Source organism: Lissotriton helveticus, chromosome 4_2, assembly GCF_964261635.1.
Source record: "Lissotriton helveticus chromosome 4_2, aLisHel1.1, whole genome shotgun sequence".
Taxonomy (NCBI): Eukaryota; Metazoa; Chordata; class Amphibia; order Caudata; family Salamandridae; genus Lissotriton; species Lissotriton helveticus.
Window position 1 is genome coordinate 4,236,105 of NC_136064.1, and position 23,309 is coordinate 4,259,413.

Sequence of the window (23,309 nt, forward strand, 5' to 3'; positions counted from 1 at the left end):
AATTGCTCTTTCATTGGTTAGTAAAAACTTATTGTTTTTGCCAATGCTTGTTTTAACAAGCATTAGAAATGCAATCGGGCTCGGATTTATTTGAGTTTGAGCTAATGGCATTGTAAATGCCAATGTATTGTTGCTCTGTGTTATGGAGTGTGTTCATGTGGTGTGTACTGCCAGTGATCTCCTTGTGAGTGTGAGAATATTGCACCGTTACTGCCTGTGATGTCCTTCTTGTGAGTGTGAGAAGCTTGCACCTCTGCTGCCTGTGGTCTCCTTGTGAGTGTAAGAAGCTTGCACTGCTGCTGCCTGTGATGTCGTTCTTGTGAGTGGGAGAAGATTGCACCTCAGCTGCCTGTGGTCTCCTTGTGAGTGTAAGAAGCTTGCACAGCTGCTGCCTGTGATGTCCTACTCACTACTCTACTCTACTCACTACTCTACTCACTACTCTGCACTCACTACTCACTACTCTACTCACTACTCTACTCACTACTCTGCACTCACTACTCTGCACTCACTACTCACTACTCACTACTCTGCACTCACTACTCACTACTCTACTCACTACTCACTACTCACTACTCTACTCACTACTCTACTCACTACTCTAATACTCTACTCACTACTCTACTCACTACTCTACTCACTACACTACTCACTACTCTGCACTCACTACTCACTACTCTGCACTCACTACTCTACTCACTACTCTCCACTCACTACTCTACTCACTACTCACTACTCTACTTTCTACTCACTACTCTACTCACTACTCACTACTCACTACTCACTACTCTACTCACTACTCACTACTCTACTTTCTACTCACTACTGCACTCACTACTCACTACTCTACTCACTACTCTACTCACTACTCTACTCACTACTCACTACTCTGCACTCACTACTCACTACTCTACTCACTACTCTACTCACTACTCAGCACTCACTACTCACTACTCTACTCACTACTCTACTCACTGCACTCACTACTCACTACTCTACTCACTACTCTACTCACTACTCTACTCACTACTCACTACTCTACTCACTACTCTGCACTCACTACTCACTACTCTACTCACTACTCTACTCACTACTCTACTCACTACTCTACTCACTACTACCTAGTCTACTCACTACTCTACTCACTACTACCTACTCTACTCACTACTCACTACTCTACTCACTACTCACTACTCTACTCACTACTCTACTCACTACTCACTACTCTGCACTCACTACTCACCTCACTACTCTACTCACTACTCACTACTCTACTCACTACTCACTACTCTGCACTCACTACTCACTACTCTACTCACTACTCTACTCACTACTCTACTCACTACTCTACTCACTACTCACTACTCTACTCACTACTCACTACTCTACTCACTACTCACTACTCTGCACTCACTACTCACTACCCTACTCACTACTCACTACTCTACTCACTAATCTATTCACTACTCACTACTCTGCACTCACTACTCACTACTCACTACTCTACTCACTACTCACTACTCTACTCACTACTCTACTCACTACTCACTACTCTGCACTCACTACTCACTACTTTACTAACTACTCTACTCACTACTCTACTCACTACTCTACTCACTACTCACTACTCTGCACTCACTACTCACTACTCTACTCACTACTCTACTCACTACTCACTACTCTGCACTCACTACTCACTACTCTACTCACTACTCACTACTCTACTCACTACTCACTACTCTACTCACTACTCACTACTCTACTCACTACTCACTACTCTGCACTCACTACTCACTACTCTGCTCACTACTCACTACTCTACTCACTACTCTCCACTCACTACTCTACTCACTACTCACTACTCTACTCACTACTTTCTACTCACTTCTCTACTCACTACTCACTACTCTGCACTCACTACTTTACTCACTACTCTACTCACCTCACTACTCTACTCACTACTCTACTCACTACTCACTACTCTACTCTGCACTCACTACTCACCTCACTACTCTACTCACTACTCTACTCACTACTCTACTCACTACTCTACTCACTACTCACTACTCTACTCACTACTCTACTCACTACTCTACTCACTACTCACTACTCTACTCACTACTCTACTCACTACTCTACTCACTACTCACTACTCTACTCACTACTCTACTCACTACTCTACTCACTACTCTACTCATTACTCACTACTCTACTCACTACTCACTACTCTGCACTCACTACTCACTACTCTGCTCACTACTCACTACTCTGCACTCACTACTCACTACTCTGCTCACTACTCACTACTCTACTCACTACTCTCCACTCACTACTCTGCTCACTACTCACTACTCACTACTCTGCACTCACTACTTTACTCACTACTCTACTCACTACTCACCACTCTACTCACTACTCACTACTTTACTCACTACTCACTACTCTACACACTACTCTCCACTCACTACTCTACTCACTACTTTCTACTCACTACTCTACTCACTACTCACTGCTCTGCACTCACTACTTTACTCACTACTCTACTCCTGTGTCAGTTTTCTGATGTTAGTGTGAGCCTCCCTTCTATGTCAGTGTACCAGCCTTAGAGCCCCATGTGATGTGATTGTCTGCTTATAAACTGCTTATTACATACTAAGTAAGCTTAGAAGAAGTAACAATATGGATGACCACTGGGGGTGGGGGAGAAGGGGTAAAGGATAAAGATGGAGAGTTCTGGTGATCTAAAAAATGGACGAGGGGTGATGAATATTTTAGGTAAGAAACTTGAAAAAAAGTGGAAAGGAAAGGGCAAATTTACTAAATGTTAGTGCAACTGATCCCAGCAATCAATGTTTCTGTGTGCGTGGTTCAATTGAGAGAGAAATATTGGCGAGCTGTATTTACTAAAAAAGGCCTGTTCCAACATTCTCCCACTGCACTGCTCCATGATGCACAAGCAGGCACCATTGTGCAAAGGTGTGTGTGTGTGTGTGTGTGTACGTGTGTGCGTGTGCGTGTGTGATGGTGTGAAAACTAGATCTGATGCATGTGATTCTCTACATTGCTGGCCGGCTGTTCATGCGCGCACAGAGCTGAAGGGAAAAATTCACAGCAGTGCACACGCTCCCAGCACCATCTGCCTTCAATTACCGGCACCTCGGACAGCTGGTAATTGAGGATTTATGTATTCTTCTGCGCGTGTTTCTTAAAAAGTACTGTGACTGCCCTTGAAGCTACAGGAAACTTCTTTCAATTATCTCCGCCGTGAACGCGGCACTCTGACAGCTCCTGCAATGGTGAACGCGCTCCCACCATCTGCATTGCATTACACGGGCACTCTGACAGCTCATAATTAAGATTAATAAGTCTGCCGTGCATGTAACCGCACACTTTATGCCATGAAACTGAAATAAATGACGGCCGAAAAGTAAATTTAGCCTATCACGTCAAGGCTACTAAATAGACAGCACAGCAAAGACGAATCACTAGGCAGATGCAATAAAAAACGCGGCGCGCACTAAGGAATGTGCCAGCCGGACCCCTTTCAGAATTCTTTTTTTTTTTTAATACATAAGAGCGCGGAAGCTCCGCCCCCCACTTCGTGGTGGCGTAGGCCCGAGCCCTAAAAATGGGTTAATTACTTCTTTCTGTACACCTGGGCAGGCCCAGAAAGCAGTCACGATAGGACCCTTAGTCTGTGCCAGTGGCGGCTCGTCGAGGGAGTGCTGCGGGGCAGTGGGGCGGGGAGGGGGAAGGGAAGGATGAGGGTAGTGAACTCGGACATACGATGGACGGGAGCCGCCACGGGTCTGTGCATATTTGTGAGAGGACAAGCCACTGGAAAGCGTGTTGTGCCATGGCATTGCCAGCCATTTGCTAGGCCATGTTGATTCATTCCTGTTATCTGCTGGGTTTTATCATTTACCCGTATAAACTGGCATCAGTCCTGCAGAGTTGGTGCTTGCTTGCACAGAGGATGAAGCTTATACCTATGAGCTTTATTCACCCGGCCTAAGAGTAAACATCGAAAATCTACTCTCATTGGTTTCCACCTACTCTCGGTGCACTGCAACATGCCGAAATGTATGCATACAGATTAAAATCAGAATAATACAGAATTGCGCATTTGCATATTTTGTTACTAATGCACCCCCACAAAAAATGAGGTCTGTTCCTTCCCTTTGTCACCCTAGAAAAACACTCATTCCAGTGTTCCACAGAGGTAGTTTTAGGTACATTTCAATGGTGGAGAGTACCTGCAAAATATGTGTTGGTGTTGAATGCATTTTGTATGTCAAGGCTCCTTCAGATGAGTCTTTCTTGCCACACTTTGTGCTTTGGGAATTCCATTTATCCTGAGTCTGTGGACTAAGTTTGGGAATTTGGCATTGAGAATGCCCAGCGTGACAGTAAAGAAGCGCGCTCTTAGGGCCCGGCCCCCCGGTTCCCGCCACTCCCCTCAGCAGTCATTGGGCGGGCGGATTGCCGCGAGGTCTCCGGCCGCCCAAGTCCTTCCGGGTCGCGGCGTGGCGCACTTCCGGTGGGAATGGAGGGGGGCGGAGACCAAGGCCTATTTAGGGGTTGGGGGTCAGTGACCTTGGTCTCTTTGTCCCCCTTCTGCCCACCGGACTGCTGGCTCGCCCGTGACCTGACCTCCTCCACCCTAGTCCTAGCGTAATTTTAAACTTGAAGCTGTTGGCCCCGTTGTTTCGTCGGTGCCTGGTCGCGTGGGGAGGTGTGGTCGGCGGTGGAAGCGAGCCGGCGATTCCCGAGGAGCGTGGCGACAAAGGCTGGGATGTCCTTCCGTCAGTGACCCTGCAGGTCAGGTAAGGGAGTGCGTGTGACTGGGGAACCCGCTCGCGGCGGCAGAGAGCGGGAGCAGTAGGGCGCCACAAGCATTTTATTCCGGATGCCCCGATCTCTTGTGGCTGCCGGCGGGGGCCTCTAGTCGCTCGGATCACCTGCTGGCTGTGTGGGGCGCTGGGGGGAGGACAGCGGGCGGTGCGCGTGTTCAGCGCACCGGTGGGGCGTGTGTTGAGGCGCAAGCAGGGACTCCGTAGCGAGCATAAGGACTAGGGGCTGACTAAGGGCCAAAACATAAGGCAGTGTCTCGCAGGAGCAGCGCTCTGTACGGGGGGCCCGGCAAGGCAGTGATCGTATCCCCAGGCCGGGATCAGTTTGTTACAGGCAATTGGTTTCGCCTCGAGTAGTCAGTTGGGGAATTAGGTGAAGATGCAGCCCAAGAGAGTGAGTCACAAACGAAAAGATAAGGAACCGGAGATCGCACAGATGCTAAAATTGATATTGGCAAAGCTAGGCAATAATACCAATGAAAGTAGCGACGAGGAGGAACCAGAGCCCGAGCAACCAGCAGCAGGAGGCATAGAGCGCCCGCGTAGGGAGGGAGTACCACCCAGGGCTGCCTTTCCTCCTTTAATCAAAAAACCGAGGGTTCAGGGCAAAGCAGGGAAGGGGAACAACCGGAAAAGGGACAGAGCTCGCGCTGTAAACAGGCCAGCGAGCGGGGGCGAGAGTCCAGTAGGTCCCGCCCTTCCAATCACTGTAAATATAGACCCCTCTCCTTCACCGGCACCAGGCGCAGACCCAGGGGGTAAGGATTCGGGCCCCCTGGTGGACCCTTTAGAGTCAGCCTTAACAGAGATTAGGGAGGCATTGAAGATATTAGCGCTAGGGCAGATGCCGGTTGGGCCACCAAAAACGGCGACACCGAGTCCTCCTTTACTCCAACAGCCAGCAGGGGGCGACACCAGATCCCACAGAAGAGATCCTTGCTACAGTGTCCACCCTAGTTAGTCAATTAGTAACGGCCAAGGCCCATCCTACAATGGGGGACGCGGCAGTAGCTCCCTGGGTTCCCCCAAGATCGGTGGAACAGGACGCGCTAGGCACTATTCAAAAGCCGTTAGCCCTCTTAGTTGAATCCCGTAACAAGACCACAGTGGCAGAACTTAACCCCCCAGCTGCAGCAGGCCCGTCAGCACCCATGGGAGGTAAGACGGGTGGCGATTCAATCAAACCTCTTGAGGGCGTTGTTGGGGGGGTTGGGGCAGGGCAGGGCAATGTGTTGTCTCAGCCTGGAGCATTAGCTCCCCATGTACCTAGCGAAATGAAAGAAAAAATATGGAAGGGCGAGTATGTGGACATTTTCGCGCTTATCTGCCCAAAAAGGTGGGAGATGGAATCTAAGGAGAGGGAAGGGAAGAATGGGTCCTTCAGGGACAGGAAGCCCAAGATAGAGGAGTCCTTTATTAATTGGCTGTGTGGCTTTCAGGTATTTACAACAGTTATGTTGGAAAGGAAGCCAGAGTTGGCGATTTCATTGGTTTTCTATACAAACAAGATCCTGACGGCATACGCATCCCTGGGTGGGTCAGCCTGGTTAGATTATGACAGGGACTTTAGGTGGGCTAAGGCGGCCAACCCAAGTATAGGGTGGGATCAGGTGGAGGTCAACGTATGGTTGGAAAGTGTCCACAACAGGGAACAGCACACCAAGCAGCCTTTTCGGACTTCACAGGGAGGCCCGGGGGAGAAGAAGGGAACGTGCTGGGCGTTCAACAAGAAGATGTGCACCTGTCCCCCGGGGCAGTGTAAATTTAGACATGCCTGTTCTTTCTGTGGCCATCCCTCACATCCAGAGTTCAAATGTATTAAGAAATCAAAGGAGCGGGGAGGAGCTGGTAGCAGGGATATCAAACCCCTGCAGCCCTAAGCTGCCCACACCGGTGGACATTGGGAGACTGGTTCTGTGGCTGAATCAGTATCCAGACAGGACAGCAGCCAAAGTTCTCTAGGTTTTTCTGAAGGCTTTCGCATCCCTGCCCAGGGTGTGGCTCCGGTCAGGCAATGCAACAACTTGCTTTCAGCGCGCTGGCACCCTACAGTAGTTGCCCAGAAAGTGGAGAAGGAGCGCACCTTGGGGCGGGTGGCTGGTCCCTTTCCATCCCCCCCTTTGGAAGGGTTTGTTTGTTCCCTACTGGGAGTGGTACCAAAAAAGGAGCAGGGACAGTTTAGGATGATCCACAACCTCTCAGCCCCTCGGGGGGCGTCTGTGAATTACGCCATTGATCCCTCCCTGTGCTCGGTGACATACTCTTCCTTTGATGCAGCTTTGCAGAAGTTGAGGGACTTAGGGCCTGGGGCCATCATTGCCAAGACAGATATCGAATCAGCTTTCCGCCTGTTGCCCGTGCACCCATGCGATTATCATCTATTGGGTTTTCAACTGGATCACCAGTTTTACTATGATAAGTGTATGCCAATGGGGTGTGCAGTTTCTTGCAAGTACTTTGAGACCTTCAGCTCCATGCTGCAGTGGGTTTTCACGCTCAGGACTGGGTATGGGGACGTGGTACACTACCTGGATGACTTCATGGTCATGGGCCCTCCCGCTTCTGAGGCTTGTGCCTGGGCCCTGGGGAAACTAGTGGCTTTGTTTCAAGAGTTTGGAGTCCCCTTGGCACCAAGAAAGACAGTGGGCCCTGAGACATGTATGACCTTCTTGGGTATTGAGATTGATACAGTGGCAGGAGAGTGTAGACTCCCCCTTGACAAGGTTCAGGCCTTTTCCTTGGCCATTGAGGCGGCTTTAGGAGGCCCGAAGGTGACTTTACATCAATTGCAGATGCTGGTGGGTCAGCTCAATTTTGCGCTGAGAATTATTGCCATGGGGCGTCCTTTCTCCAGGCCTATTGCCAGGGCCATGGGCGGGCTTTCTCACAAACATCACCGTGTGCGCCTGAGGGCGGATGTGAGAGAGGATCTCAGGATGTGATGGAGTTTTCTGAAGGACTTCAAAGGAAAGGTGGTGTGGCCTGCGCCACAGGTGTCTAGCAAGGAACTGGGCTTGTTTACTGATTCTGCAGGCAGCTGTGGCTTTGTGGCCATTTTAGGGCCTTCTTGGTGCAGTGCACAGTGGCCCTCGGAGTGGCACAAGGTGGGGTTGACTAAGAACATAGCCTTCCTAGAACTCTTTCCATTTGTGGTAGCGGTGGCCATATGGGCGGATCGATTCAGGAACAAGTCTGTGGTTTTTTGGTCAGACAATATGGCGATGGTTGAAGCCATCAACAGACAGGGTGCTTCGTGCAGGCATGTTTTGAGATTGTTAAAACACCTAGTGTTGGCATGTTTGAGACTGGGGTTGATAATCATGCTGCTGACGCTCTGTCTCGTTCCAAGTTACAGGACTTCCGGAGATTCCACCCGCAAGCAGAAGAGCGAATGACAGTGTTCCCTTCATCACTGTGGTCGATTGGAGCCCCGCGCAAGTGGGGCTGGTAGGTGCCTCACTGAGCGACAGCACTAGGAGAGCTTATCAACAACATTTCAATTCTTACAGGTCGTTTGTGCTGAGAGCAGGAATCCCGGAATTGTTTTCTCAGGAGGCGATATATGGCTTCCTTCAGCTCTTAAGGGATCAGGGCAGGGCGGTTTCTTATGCAAGGGCACATGTGGCAGCGATAGGTTTCTTCGCTAGATTGGCGGGAAGAGGTGACCCTAGGGCCTCCTTTGTTGTGAGGAGGGCCTTGACAGGTTGGGCCAGGTTGGAAGGGCCCAGACGGGATTGCCGCAGGCCTCTGGATGTAGCTACCCTTTCCAACATCATAGTAGCCCTGCCTAAGGTCTGTGGTTCCTATTTTGAATGCGCGCTATTTGGGGCTGCCTTCTCCTTGGCCTTTTATGGGGCCTTCAGATTATGTGAATTGGTGGGGTCCTCTACGTCTGACCAAGGGAGGGGCTTGCAGTTCCTGCATACTTCTTTTTCCCCGGGGGGCCTAGAGGTAATTCTCAGAAGGTCCAAGACTGACCAGGGTGGGAAGGGGGCTATCATCAAGTTGAACCCGGCTCCTGGTGTTGTGGCTTGTCCAGTGGTTCAGTTGCAGACATATCTAGCGCTGCGCCCTTTACGGGGGGGACCAGCCTTGTTCATACATGAACAGGGCCATTGTCAGTCTCAGTATCAATTTAAGGCAGTTCTGGGTCTGGCCTTAGGGGAGTTAGGGTTAGAGGGAGCAGGGTACTCCTCACACTCATTCAGGATTGGGGCAGCGACTTTAGCCGCAGGGGCAGGCTTGCCAACGGGCACAGTGAAAAGGGTGGGGCGTTGGTCCTCCAATTGTTTTAAGCGATACATTAGACCGGACCTGTTGTGACTAATGGTATACAGTTTGATGAAACTGGTTTTTAACTTTCCCCTTTTTATCCTCTCCAGTAAGATGCCCGCGAAGGTGGTGTGGGTACTCGGGCACTCGTTCGTGCGGCGGGCCACGGTGCGGTTGCAGCAGAGGCGAGTCGTGAAGCCGGCGGGCTTAGCTGGGATGGAATTCCTGTGGCGGGGCGTTGGGGGCTTGCGGATACGGCACCTACGTCGGCTCATCGAGGAATTAAGGGAGCAGGAGGGGCAGAAGACCCCGGCTTTGGTAATCATCCACCTGGGAGGCAATGACATGGTTGACCGGGGACGCCTGGCGGTCAAGGAAGCATTGCTGACGGAGTTTGCATGGTTAGGGCGGATCTTTCCTTTGGCCAGAATTGCCTGGTCTTGCATGATTCCATGCAGGACATGGGGCCCCGGAGTACCAGATCTCTGAACGTTTCAGTTAGGAGGCTCAACGCAGAGTTAGCCAAGTTGTGCTCAGTGAAGGGCCGCTTGTGTCTGATTCCACACAGGATTATTTCAGGAGGCGCAATGTACCACCCAGATGGAGTGCATTTGTCGGACTTGGGCACTGATGCCTGGATTACAGGACTGTGGTCTTTTGTACTGAACTAAGGTGGGGAGGGTGACAGACCTAGGGCCCTGGGTCACCCTTGTGGCGGTAAAGAGACCTGCGAACATTGACATTTACTCACACGATGGATGGGAGTCCGCCCTGCGTACTCCCTAGGCCAGCATTGAGGGGGGGAGACGGTAAGCTCTCCGCTGGGAGAAAGGTGACCACCGGCTGGGGAGGCTAGGGCGACAGGTTTTGAGCCTCCTGGGTCCCTGGGCAGCCTGGTGGTCGGGGGTGGGCCCTGGAATGGCGGACAAGGATCGAAGGTGGGGTCAACCACCCCTCGGGCGCAGGTGGGGTGCACCTTGCGCAGGTTGACTCTCCCCCCTTAGTGCTGGGAGTAGGTGATAATTTGGAATGTCGATTATTAAAGTGTTTTTAAGTTTTGCTAATTATGCAATGTAACTTCTTGTCATGTTTATGTGGTATGTTGATTAAACATGGCCGTTTTAAACCCACGCAAATCTCTGTCATTGATAGGTATGTGGGTTATGGGGTTGTGGGTCAGGGGCGGGGACATTCTGAGGGATCCGGGTCCTATGCCCAGCGCGACTGTAAAGAAGCGTGCTCTTAGGGCCCGGCCCCCCGGTTCCCTCCCCTCCCCTCAGCAGTCATTGGGCGGGCGGATCGCCACGAGGCCTCCGGCTGCCCAAGTCCTTCCGGGTCGCGGCGTGGCGCACTTCCGGTGGGAATAGAGGGGGCGGAGACCAAGCCCTATTTAGGGGCTGGGGTCAGTGGCCTCAGTCTTTTTTTTGTCCCCCATCTCCCCACCGGAGTGCTGGCTCGCCCGTGACCTGCGCCTCCTCCACCCTAGCCCTAGCGTAATTTTAAACTCCCACCCACCCGTCCCTGTGATTAGTGGTTTGAGGGTGGAGTTTATTTATTTATTTATGGGTTTTGTAGAGCGCGACACTCATCCCATAGAATATCACGGCGCTAATACCAGGAAAGCACTACTGGAAAAACTGAGGCAATGGGCCCAAATGAGCTCCACTGACAATTGAGGTAATGGGCCCTAACGGTAAATGGGAAAAAGGTGGGTCTTCAGCGTTTTACGAAACAAAAGATAGTTTGTGGTGTTTCTAAGGTCATCCGGAAGCTCATTCCACCTCCTGGCTGCCAGATAGGAAAAGCAGCGGCCACCTGTTCTGACTTTGTAGATGCGTTTCATCCTGGCTAATGCTGATTGGGCTGATCGTAGGTTCCTAGTGGGGACGTAGAATTCAATCTTCCCTGAGAGGATGGTGGGGCCCGTCTTGTGCAGGACCCTGTGGGCATGGCAGAGTAGTTTAAAGGCAGCCCTCTGGCGCATTGGAAGCCAATGAAGGGTATTCAGACATTCCGATGCCGAATCTCGCCTGCCCTTGTCACAAATCAGTCTTGCCGCCGAGTTCTGCAATACCTGTAGTCGAGAGAATAGGTGTTCATTCATCCCCACAAATAGCGCATTGCCATAATCCAGGCGGCTGACCAATAGGGCCTGTGTTACTGAACGCCTACAGTCCAGGGGTATCCAAGGAAAGAGCCTAGCTAACATCTTCAAAGTGGTAAAGCCCTTGCCACAGAGGGATCGCACATGATCTTTCATGGATAGATCATCGTCCATGATAATCCCCAAGTTCCTAGCGTGTTGTTTAGGGATAGGGGCTAAACCCAACGAGGGCGGCCACCATGAGATGTCCCACACTCGCTTGGCACCGCCGAATAGAAGGATCTCCGACTTCCCTGCATTCAATTTTAAGCAGTGAGCAGTGAGTTGCGGTAAAGAGACCTGCGAACATTGACATTTACTCACACGATGGATGGGAGTCCGCCCTGCGTACTCCCTAGGCCAGCATTGAGGGGGGAGACGGTAAGCTCTCCGCTGGGAGAAAGGTGACCACCGGCTGGGGAGGCTAGGGCGACAGGTTTCGAGCCTCCTGGGTTCCTGGGCAGCCTGGTGGTCGGGGGGTGGGCCCCGGAATGGCGGACAAGGATCGGAGGTAGGGTCCACCACCCCTAGGGTGCAGATGGGGTGCACCTTGCGCAGGTTGACTCCCCCCCCTTAGTGCTGGGGGTTGGTGATAATTTGGAATGTCGATTATTAAAGTGTTTTTAAGTTTTGCTAGTTATGCAATGTAACTTCTTGTCATGTTTATGTGGTATGTTGATTAAACATGGCCGTTTTAAACCCACGCAAATCTCTGTCATTGATAGGTATGTGGGTTATGGGGTTGTGGGTCAGGGGCGGGGACATTCTGGGGGATCCGGGTCCTATGGATTAAACGTATGTGATAGAATTGTTGGTGAATCATACCCTTTGTTATCATCCTCTCGCCTGGGTGTAATACTACATTACTCAAAGCACAGCCCTACTATATATACACCACTTTCAGGCTACCCTTGCATTGATTTTTACAGGCACAAAACAGGCCTCGCCACTGAAATAAAAGAAGTGGAGCAAATCAGAACACTCTACAATGGGTACTGTGCGGTCAGAAGGTGCCTTGGTGCTATGTTTCTTTATCTACTTTTCTGAAGATCAGTGATGGTTTACTGCAGCAAAAATGAATATCCATATTTAGACTGGATGAAATGAACGATTAAATTAGCTCCAGTAAAACAACATGGGTTGATATAAAAAAAAAACAACTAGCTGATTGAAACGCTGCGATCTTACAATATTTAATACAGTGCTTAGTAGCACATCAGTACAGTCTATGGCATTCGGGTAGTTTGTAAATCCAGACCAAGAAGCTAAATTAGTATGATGGGATGGAGAAAGTGGTACCCACAGAGAGAGCATCACAGGGCTGCAGTAACAAACACCAGGTACTATGTTAAAGATATGTGCTTGTGGGAGGGGTCAGCTACTGCAAATCTATCCCTGACTGCGGTGTGTGCCACCTTAATCTCTTGGGACAAGGATTGTCAAACTTGGGCCCGGGAGGACCGGGTCCATGCCACACTTTCAGGGCACCCACATTATGCAATTATGTATGTAATTAATGTAAATAGGAGTCACACATCTACCTACAAGAGATATCTAGGATGTTCAGCTAAGTAATCAAAATGTGTTTGAAAATTAAGTTTTCATAAAAAAACGAAACAATGTATAAATACGAAGGTTGTCTATTAAAGTTCATGTAGGTTGCTTATATAAACTGTATTGCTTAAGGTGATCTGTGTATTGGGCGCTCCTGAAGAAGTGCACAAAGATAACCGAAACGTATTGAGGTGATACATTTGGGGAACGCGGATGGACATTAATAATCATCACAGGACATTCTATGTATGATGAATTGAACATGTAACCTTCTGAATAACAATATATGTTATTCAATGAGAATAATCAATCTGAAGTACACTATAAAAGCACTGAAACAGAAAGAAAATCGTTACATATTGCCCATATATTTGACGGAGTCATGCAACAAGAGAGAGCAGAGACTGCTTCCAGAGACCTTTTAAGGCATGGGCGAAGTAGGCAATTGCCCAGTTCCCCTTCCACCCCCCTCCCCACAGAGGGGAGGCTGTGTAAATTAATTTTCTCTGTATTTGACCTTTGTCTATTCTATTTATCTAAACACCACCCCCTCTCTGCCTACCTCTACCCCTGACTTTGTCTACATGCCCTCTGTCAATTTAAGGATTTTTGATATCCCGGGCACAAAATATTTGCACTGTGTTATGTGACTTGTTAAAGTTTAACATATAATTCAGTATTATTTGGCATCATGAGGGCTTGAACTAGTAGGAAATGGGTGATAAAATTCAAATTTGTTCTGCACAAGGGCCCCCAGATGTATCTTGCCCGAGGGCCCCAAAATCCTAAAGAACAGCATCCACAAATAATGCACATATGCATATGAGGAGGGCTCAAAAACTGGATAAGGAAGGGTGCGATGGGCAGTCTGGATTCCTTCTGCTCCCACACGTCAGCTTCACCTCCTCCCAGCAGCTCAGGAGAGCTGGCCTCTTGGTGGGGTCAAGGTGGAGACAATTATAGCTCAGGTGTGAGACTGGAGCGAGGTGTTAACCCCTTCCACGCTCATGACGAGCTCAGCTCGTCATGGAGTTTCCATTGATTTCAATGGAAAATACATGAGGAATTTGCAAGGGCCTTAGCATTAATTAAATGCGCAGGCACCGAACGCATGGCCGAGTAGCCAGCCAGCCCTCCCTGTCATAAACAGCAGATAGTAGTCGGGCGCCTCAGGCCCCCTTCAGATATTTCTTTCTAATTTCCTTGCAGTAGATGTTTGCATATCTGGGAGTGAAGGTGTTCTAAGCAGAGATATTTAAATGGGGAAACATCCTTTACAACGCAACTTTTACAACGCACTACCATTACGACGCAACTTTTACAACGCAAGTCATTACAACAAATTGCGCTGGAGGGCGCTCTAGGATAGGGAATAGTTTAATTACTAACCAACACCTTCCCTACTATCCACGGGGACTGGAGTTGGAATAGTAAATTAAACTATTCACTATCCAGCGCCCGCCAACGCAAGTCGTTGTAACGACTTGCGTTGTAAAACCTGCGTCGTAATGGCATGCGTTGTAAAAGCATGCGTTGTAGTGCCATACATCCTTTAAATGTAGCTGATTCTTGCACCGCACTGTTCGAGGAGTAAAAAAAAATACTTTGTTAGTTCTCGTGATAGAAATACGAGCAATTGTCGCTTTCGATGTTGCAGTTTAATGCATATGCTATTATATATATTCATTAAGACTGTGGTGGGTTTAATAGTTTCACTATAAAGTATTTTTCTCATATGTCCTAGATGTGCTGGAGAGACTGAGGGCTAGGTGTGAAAAGGGGAGGAAATTGGCGAACCAGTGAGGGACAGAAAAACGGCCAGGAATAGAGATTGCTTGTGAATGTAGCGAAGATGCAAGGGGAGAAAATGGGAAGGGGAAAAGTGGGCTAGTTAAAAATAAATCTCCCTGCACATTGATGTAATTTTCAGGGTGCCAAATGGTCACAAACTTTCAAAACCTAAGTTCCTGGGTGAAAAACAGACAGGGTGTGGACATCTCACTGCACGTGCATGTCTTGTGACCCTGCAGAAGAATACAAGAGTTCAAAGAGAAATCTCCGAAAACTTAGGAAATAGGTAGAGGAAGTGACAACAGAGGAAGTGGCAAGAGAGGAAGTGCAAACAGAGGAAGTGTCAACAAAGGAAGTGCAACAGAGGAAGTGGCAACAGAGGAAGTGGCAACAGAGGAAGTGACAACAGAGGAAGTGCAACAGAGGAAGTGCCAACAGAGGAAGTGGCAAGAGAGGAAGTGCAAACAGAGGAAGTGCAAACAGAGGAAGTGTCAACAAAGGAAGTGCAACAGAGGAAGTGACAACAGAGGAAGTGGCAACAGAGGAAGTGGCAACAGAGGAAGTGACAACAGAGGAAGTGCCAACAGAGGAAGTGTCAACAGAGGAAGTACAACAGAGTAAGTGACAACAGAGGAAGTGGCAACAGAGGAAGTGTCAACAGAGGAAGTGACAACAGAGGAAGTGCCAACAGAGGAAGTGCAACAGAGGAAGTGCAGCAGAGGAAGTGCCAACAGAGGAAGTGTCAACAGAGGAAGTGCAACAGAGTAAGTGACAACAGAGGAAGTGGCAACAGAGGAAGTGGCAACAGAGGAAGTGCAACAGAGGAAGTGGCAACAGAGAAAGTAACAACAGAGGAAGTCCCAACAGAGGAAGTTAGGAAGGAGAGCTGAGTGATAGGAAGCAGGAGGGCAGGGGAGCAGAGAACTCAGGGAGGGGACATGGAGGTGTGGCTGACAGTCTTCTCTCCTTCACAGGCCTGTTTTACTCACCCAGGAGCCCAGAAAGGTATTTTAATATATATACATTTATATATAAACCAGTCTCAGGTTTAAGTACTTTAAGTTGTTAATGGGTTCATTACATTAATACAGTATTTCCTCTATATAGAAGTTAATGTAAAGTTTTTGTTTCTTTTGGAAACAATATTTAAAAAAGCTTGATTGTAATTTTTTTTCAAGATAAAATCAATATTATTTTGATCCATTGTCGCTGGCCCCACAAAAGGAGTGGGTCCATAGGCCGGTGCCTACTTGGCCTATTTGGTAATCCGAACTGTCACCTCAGCGGAAGAAAGGGTTGCAGCTGATACACCTGGCTTGTCCTGTGGGACTCCCGGAACTCTCCATACGATCCCTAGCCACAGGTGCCACGTTGGAAGCGGCAGTAACCAGAAATCAAAAGCCATGTTAGAACTTTTTCTAGTTGTCCAGACTTTTCTTTATTCCAACCATTAGGATTAGGATACTGCTGAAGGTTAATGTGGAGGGACAGAGATCAACCTCGTGACGTCATCAATGGGAGGGTCAATTGATGCAGAATGCCATTGCCACTACCCAGGACATTTTGGTGACATCCACACTTTCCTGGTTCCAGCAAGATGTCATGGGAACTCTTCAGGTCACTGGTCTACATGGAATTTAGCATGACTGATGACTCCTTCCTACACATGTTACTTGTGTTTGAGCGGCACTGCTTGTATAGTATGTGTTTATTCTTATAGATGCTCTGCTGGCACCCTATGGCTATCTGAAACCTTATGGGGCTTGACTCCTGCTTTAGAAATGAGCAAAAATAAATGACTAGATATTTTATCCTCTTCCCGAAATATAATTGCTTGAAAGGGGGTCAATATGGGTTGGTTTAATGACCATAGCACCTCACAACCCTAGAAACCATTAATACCAATCAGGGAGGTGCCTAGTCAGCGGAACAAAGTGTGGGGTTGTGGAGATAATACAAGGATCGGAAATCCCACTGGGCTGAAGTATTCCCATCAGCCCACCAAACGTGGCGGAGACATCGTCATGTGGGAAGTAGATAGTATATTCCGAATCTCACTCACCCTGTCAACAGGTGGTGTAGAGGTCGGACAACTGTAATGACCTTCAAGCCACAGTGGATTTCAACAATGGTGCTGATGGGTGTGCAGTGCTCAAAATTAAAGTGGATTAATGAAAATGTTAAAAACAACTACAAAAGCAGAAAGTATGTTTATTAGATACTGCTCAAGTGTCGTGGTTAAAAACAAGCGTTATTGTAGTTTGAAATTATAACTACTGTAAAACGCTCAGCAGCGTGGTCAACATGTTTCAGCTGTTACCCAGCTTTCGTCAGGACCAAAGGTAGAAAAGATGCAACTGCAATAAAGAACGACAATACTCAATGGAAAAAAAGTAGTCCTGCCAGTATTTTGGAGCCCCAATAATAACTGAAGGAAACTCAGAGTGAATTGTCTGCATCCCTAAGGAAAAATGAAGTAAACAACACAATACCCTTAGAGACCCAGAATTAACAGCCACAACACAAAACACAATACAATAGGGCCAATTTGCCTTATTAGAACAGAGAGTCATGAGTACTCCTGTATAATGCCAACATTAATGACTTGTTAAGTTGAGTTTTTTGACTTCCCCAGCATTGTGTGGGAAGACACCTCACCTCACCCGGCACCCGCTCGGGAGAATGAGGCCCCGCTCTGTCAAGATAGAAATTATAGCCATGAAGTCGATCCTCTGCAATGTGAGCAGTTTGTACATGTAGAAGATGGCTAATGTAATGCAATCTCTATCAAATACTAGTTACTAGGAAAAAACTCAGTTGTCTCAGGACGAAGAAACGCCATACTAAAAGGACACGGGATAGACTAATACTAGGGTAATATTTACAATAGCAATATGAGCCAGTGAAGGGGGCCCAAGCCTGATATAGAGAGTAGAAGAAACGAGGGGAGCGCACACCTACCTGTCCGTCGGTACCTCGAGCCTGGATCCGAGTGGGAGTGGAGGTAGAGGACAGGCGGGGCGCTTGTCTTTTATCCCCATCCTGATTAGCCCAATTAAGGTTAACGAGCGCGTCACCAGGTCATTAGGACGGGCCCATCGCCGATACTTAGATCATGCGCATGCTCGAGATCAAGACACTACCTTTCGAGCATGCGCGGACTTGCAGCGCCGAAAACAGGGTTTGTTTACACCTGCGCGGCTAGATCGCCGGCGGTGTCTGAGTCTAGAGTAGGCGCAGTCCATAGGAACACCAGGGAGTGTTCACTCAATGGAGCATGCGCGGGGACCTCAGCGGCAAAGAACGGCTAAGAAACCTAACAGCGTGTAAGCCGTCTGCAGGACCCGCGCGATGTGCGCTGCACACCAGCATGTGGCGTCACAGAGGCCGAACACAATGAAACTGATAACTAATAGTTTACAAGTTTAAAAAGTGCACAGAAACTGCGTTTGCAAGTGTGGATTCAAACGCATGATTATGGCAAACCCCGATGTCGGGGCTAATGGGGACCATTACGGAAGATAGAAAGTACGGCCGCAGTGGGCTGACCAGTAATGGAAAGGAAATGCAGTAGTACAGTACCAGGGGGGGCATTATACAAATACCTCAATTTGCCGGTTAATACCGCTAGTGGCATAAAGATGCCAAAAGGTGTATTATTTAAGTTGGTAGGCAAGTGCCAGGCTACAATGTGCTCGTGGATCATAGTCCCGTCATAGGTGCAGCGGAGACCCTTGAGACTATTAGACAGTTGTTGTCTCAGAGCACTTTTGACACCATCACCCCTATCCATTTTATTATGGATTGTGCCAAGTTGGCCATGATTGAGAACTTTTTCAAGTTCGAAGACGAGTTCTTTCTTCAAATTTCAGGGACTTCAATGGGGAGCATTTTTGCCCCGAGCCTCGCCAATCTCTATGTCCACCAATTCGAGCAAGATCATGTCCTCAACCATAGCAACCCTTTTTTCCACCACTTGTTGCTATGGAAGAGGTACATAGATGACGTCTTGGTGGTTTGGCGAGGCTCATTAGATGAAGTTCACATGTTCCACCAATGGTTGAACAACTGTAATCCCTACCTGAAATTTACAATGGAGGTTAGCCATGAGAGACTCTCGTTCCTTGACCTCTCCATTTTTCCAGTGGATGGCAAATTAGGTAGTGAGCTCTACACCAAACCCATGGCGAGGAACTCCCTCTTACTTTTTAATAGCCACCATCCACGCTCTTTACGTACAAATTTGCCCGTCGGACAGTTTCTCCGGCTGAGAAGGAATTGTTCCACCCTGGGTCTGTTTAATAAGCATGCTCACCACCTATCACAGCAACTACAAGCCAGGCACTATCCTAAAGACCTAGTAAAAAGAGCTTGGAAACGTGCCTCAAATAATCATCGAGACTCCTTACTTGACAAACGTCACGAAAAGCCCACGTTGGAGTGTCTAACGTTTGTCAGTACCTTTAGTGTGCTTTCAAATAGCATTCAGAAGACAATAAGGAAACATTGGAATATTCTCAATATTCCAAATGAAAAGATTCCTCCACCTCTGTTTTCCTTTAAAAGGGCACCCTCCCTTCGTGACAGCCTAGTCCACACGAGACCACGGTCTCTAGAACCAGCCCGATCCAATACACTTTGGGATCTACCCCCTGTACAGGGCCACTTTCCATGCGGCTCGTGCAGTGCCTGCCCCCAAACATGCAGAACTGAACAAATTGACCTGGGATCTGGAAAAACATGGTTCTTGAAGAAACACACGAATTGCAACACTGACAGGGTCATATACATGATCACTTGTCCCTGTACATTGCGTTACATAGGTTTTACAACCAGGAAAATAAAATTGAGAATTGGGGAACATAAGAGCACCATCCGATGCCATAAACAAGCTACCAGGCTCACTGACCACTTTCTCACTCTGAGACATTCCGCAGAAGACCTCAGGTGGGTTGTCTTAGAACAACCCTTCATTCCACCCCATATTACTGACATAAGCAGATTCCTTTTTGTGAAAGAACAAAAATGGATTTTTTCACTTAACAGTGACAAAAAGGGTCTGAACGATGACATCGCCTGGACGGCATTGTAAGCCCCCACTACATGCCTATATTCTCATGCCCATGGATTTAGTTACTACTCCATCCACTGTATTGATATGAGATTTACTTGTCTTCTCAATAATATACTGTATCCATGATATCATTTTCCGCTGCACCTATGACGGGACTATGATCCACGAGCACATTGTAGCCTGGCACTTGCCTACCAACTTAAATAATACACCTTTTGGCATCTTTATGCCACTAGCGGTATTAACCGGCAAATTGAGGTATTTGTATAATGCCCCCCCTGGTACTGTACTACTGCATTTCCTTTCCATTACTGGTCAGCCCACTGCGGCCGTACTTTCTATCTTCCGTAATGGTCCCCATTAGCCCCGACATCGGGGTTTGCCATAATCATGCGTTTGAATCCACACTTGCAAACGCAGTTTCTGTGCACTTTTTAAACTTGTAAACTATTAGTTATCAGTTTCATTGTGTTCGGCCTCTGTGACGCCACATGCTGGTGTGCAGCGCACATCGCGCGGGTCCTGCAGACGGCTTACACGCTGTTAGGTTTCTTAGCCGTTCTTTGCCGCTGAGGTCCCCGCGCATGCTCCATTGAGTGAACACTCCCTGGTGTTCCTTTGGACTGCGCCTACTCTAGACTCAGACACCGCCGGCGATCTAGCCACGCAGGTGTAAACAAACCCTGTTTTCGGCGCTGCAAGTCCGCGCATGCTCGAAAGGTAGTGTCTTGATCTCGAGCATGCGCATGATCTAAGTATCGGCGATGGGCCCGTCCTAATGACCTGGTGACGCGCTCGTTAACCTTAATTGGGCTAATCAGGATGGGGATAAAAGACAAGCGCCCCGCCTGTCCTCTACCTCCACTCCCACTCGGATCCAGGCTCGAGGTACCGACGGACAGGTAGGTGTGCGCTCCCCTCGTTTCTTCTACTCTCTATATCAGGCTTGGGCCCCCTTCACTGGCTCATATTGCTATTGTAAATATTACCCTAGTATTAGTCTATCCCGTGTCCTTTTAGTATGGCGTTTCTTCGTCCTGAGACAACTGAGTTTTTTCCTAGTAACTAGTATTTGATAGAGATTGCATTACATTAGCCATCTTCTACATGTACAAACTGCTCACATTGTAGAGGATCGACTTCATGGCTATAATTTCTATCTTGACAGAGCGGGGCCTCATTCTCCCGAGCGGGTGCCGGGTGAGGTGAGGTGTCTTCCCACACAATGCTGGGGAAGTCAAAAAACTCAACTTAACAAGTCATTAATGTTGGCATTATACAGGAGTACTCATGACTCTCTGTTCTAATAAGGCAAATTGGCCCTATTGTATTGTGTTTTGTGTTGTGGCTGTTAATTCTGGGTCTCTAAGGGTATTGTGTTGTTTACTTCATTTTTCCTTAGGGATGCAGACAATTCACTCTGAGTTTCCTTCAGTTATTATTGGGGCTCCAAAATACTGGTAGGACTACTTTTTTTCCATTGAGTATTGTCGTTCTTTATTGCAGTTGCATCTTTTCTACCTTTGGTCCTGACGAAAGCTGGGTAACAGCTGAAACATGTTGACCACGCTGCTGAGCGTTTTACAGTAGTTATAATTTCAAACTACAATAACGCTTGTTTTTAACCACGACACTTGAGCAGTATCTAATAAACATACTTTCTGCTTTTGTAGTTGTTTTTAACATTTTCATTAATCCACTTTAATTTTGAGCACTGCACACCCATCAGCACCATTGTTGAAATCCACTGTGGCTTGAAGGTCATTACAGTTGTCCGACCTCTACACCACCTGTTGACAGGGTGAGTGAGATTCGGAATATACTATCTACTTCCCACATGACGATGTCTCCGCCACGTTTGGTGGGCTGATGGGAATACTTCAGCCCAGTGGGATTTCCGATCCTTGTATTATCTCCACAACCCCACACTTTGTTCCGCTGACTAGGCACCTCCCTGATTGGTATTAATTTTATCCTCTTCTCCTTGGCACACTGAATGCCAGGGTCGTGCAAGCTTAATCAAGAGACAGTAATGGCTCTGTTGGAGCTGTAGCTATAGAAACACCAGCAGCAAAGAGCAGATCATTAATTGTACTAAACGCTATGCAAACGGATTAATTAATTCATTCATTTAAGAGAGAGAGAGAAACAGAAGGAGCAGAATATTGCTAAGATATCAGCTAGATCTGCCAGCATCTAAGAACCATGAACAACACCACTCATCTAATGCAACAAGGTCCTGGCACTCATCCACTCAGACTCCTGGCTCCCGCTGGCTCCTCCAAGTGACTATACTCATTTTTTCACAGATACAAACAAGCATTTGCATGCTTTTTGGATTTGCCAATGCCTATGTGTTCTGTCGTGGTTTTCTTGCAACTTTATTGTGTCTTAGTGTGAAAGAGCAGAATGCCTTTAAACAAGGTAAAGTTATCCAATGGATGAAGTAGGCTGCATGCCTTAGTGGGCAGAAGAAAAATGTGAGTGACAGAACAACAGACCAGTGATTGAAGAGGCTGTCTAAAAGTCCATACAAGTATGTGTATTTTATATATATGCATATCAGTAAGCCCGTCCGTCCGTCCATCCATCCATCCATCCATCCATCCATCCATCTATCCATCCTTCTGTCTATCTGTCTGTCTGTGTGTCTGTCTATAAGTTTAGTAATATCAAAAGGTGTTGGCTAACACTAGATGTATAAAGCACACACTATTACCTTTAAATGCAGTGTACCTTACAACCATTTTTACATTCTGCATGGAATCATCTCAGTGTTTTGCTAGACAGGAAATAGCAGAGGTCAGCGGTGGGTTTAAATTAATATCACATGAGGAGGTATGAGTAGAGAGAACAAGATGTGTTGTGGGTGTGGGAGAAATCAGGCAGAGGAATGGACGAGAGGGAGTGAGAGAGGCTTAGGTGGTGGAGATGAAGGGAGAGTGGGAGAGACGTAGAAACATTGAATGCACGAGCGAGAGAGAGACGGGTTAAGTAGAAGAGGGAGTTGGCAAATGAGTGGGAATTGTGTTGTAAAAGAAGTGAGAGAAATAGTGAAAGGACCAACCTGAGAAAGGGAGGGAAAAGGGGATGACGAGAGATAGACTGGCGTGGCTCCTCCGTAATTTCCCAGCAGATGGGAAATAAAATGATAATAAAACAATGTATTAACATTTTATTTATCACAGACTGAGCCGAGGCCGATGGACTCTGGGGGAGGGAGGGGGTTTGGGGGCTGGGCCATGGCAGAGAAGAGGAGCGGTGGGCACTGTAAGTGCGCATGTCAGTTTGGCCGGCCAACTTAGCACAGCCAAACTGATATTCACAATTATATTTCTCCAACCCAGCTGAGTTGCACAGCTGGGTGGAGAAAAGGCACAGTGCCTGAGCGAGCGTCAGACCAGCCCACTCAGGCTAATCCCAGTGCTTCTCTCATGATAAGTATAGCAGGAGAGCAGCGTCTGGATTGGGTGGAGAGCATGTGCTCTGTGGCCCATGGTCTGCCGAGAGGAGTACCCAGGCAGCCAGCAGTGGCAGTGGCAGCAGCAGCGACAAGTAAGTCTTTTTATTCATTTTCATACACCTAACGCCATCCCACACTTTAGATTGGCGGCAGCCACCA

General features: G+C 48.0%; 1 protein-coding gene across 2 annotated transcripts in view; it reads right to left on the bottom strand.

The window, feature by feature from the left end:
- The window catches only part of LOC144752173 (vascular endothelial growth factor receptor kdr-like), a 655,129-nt gene that overhangs the window by 258,850 nt on the left and 372,970 nt on the right, over positions 1–23,309 (bottom strand). The gene's annotated exons all lie outside the window — the stretch shown is intronic.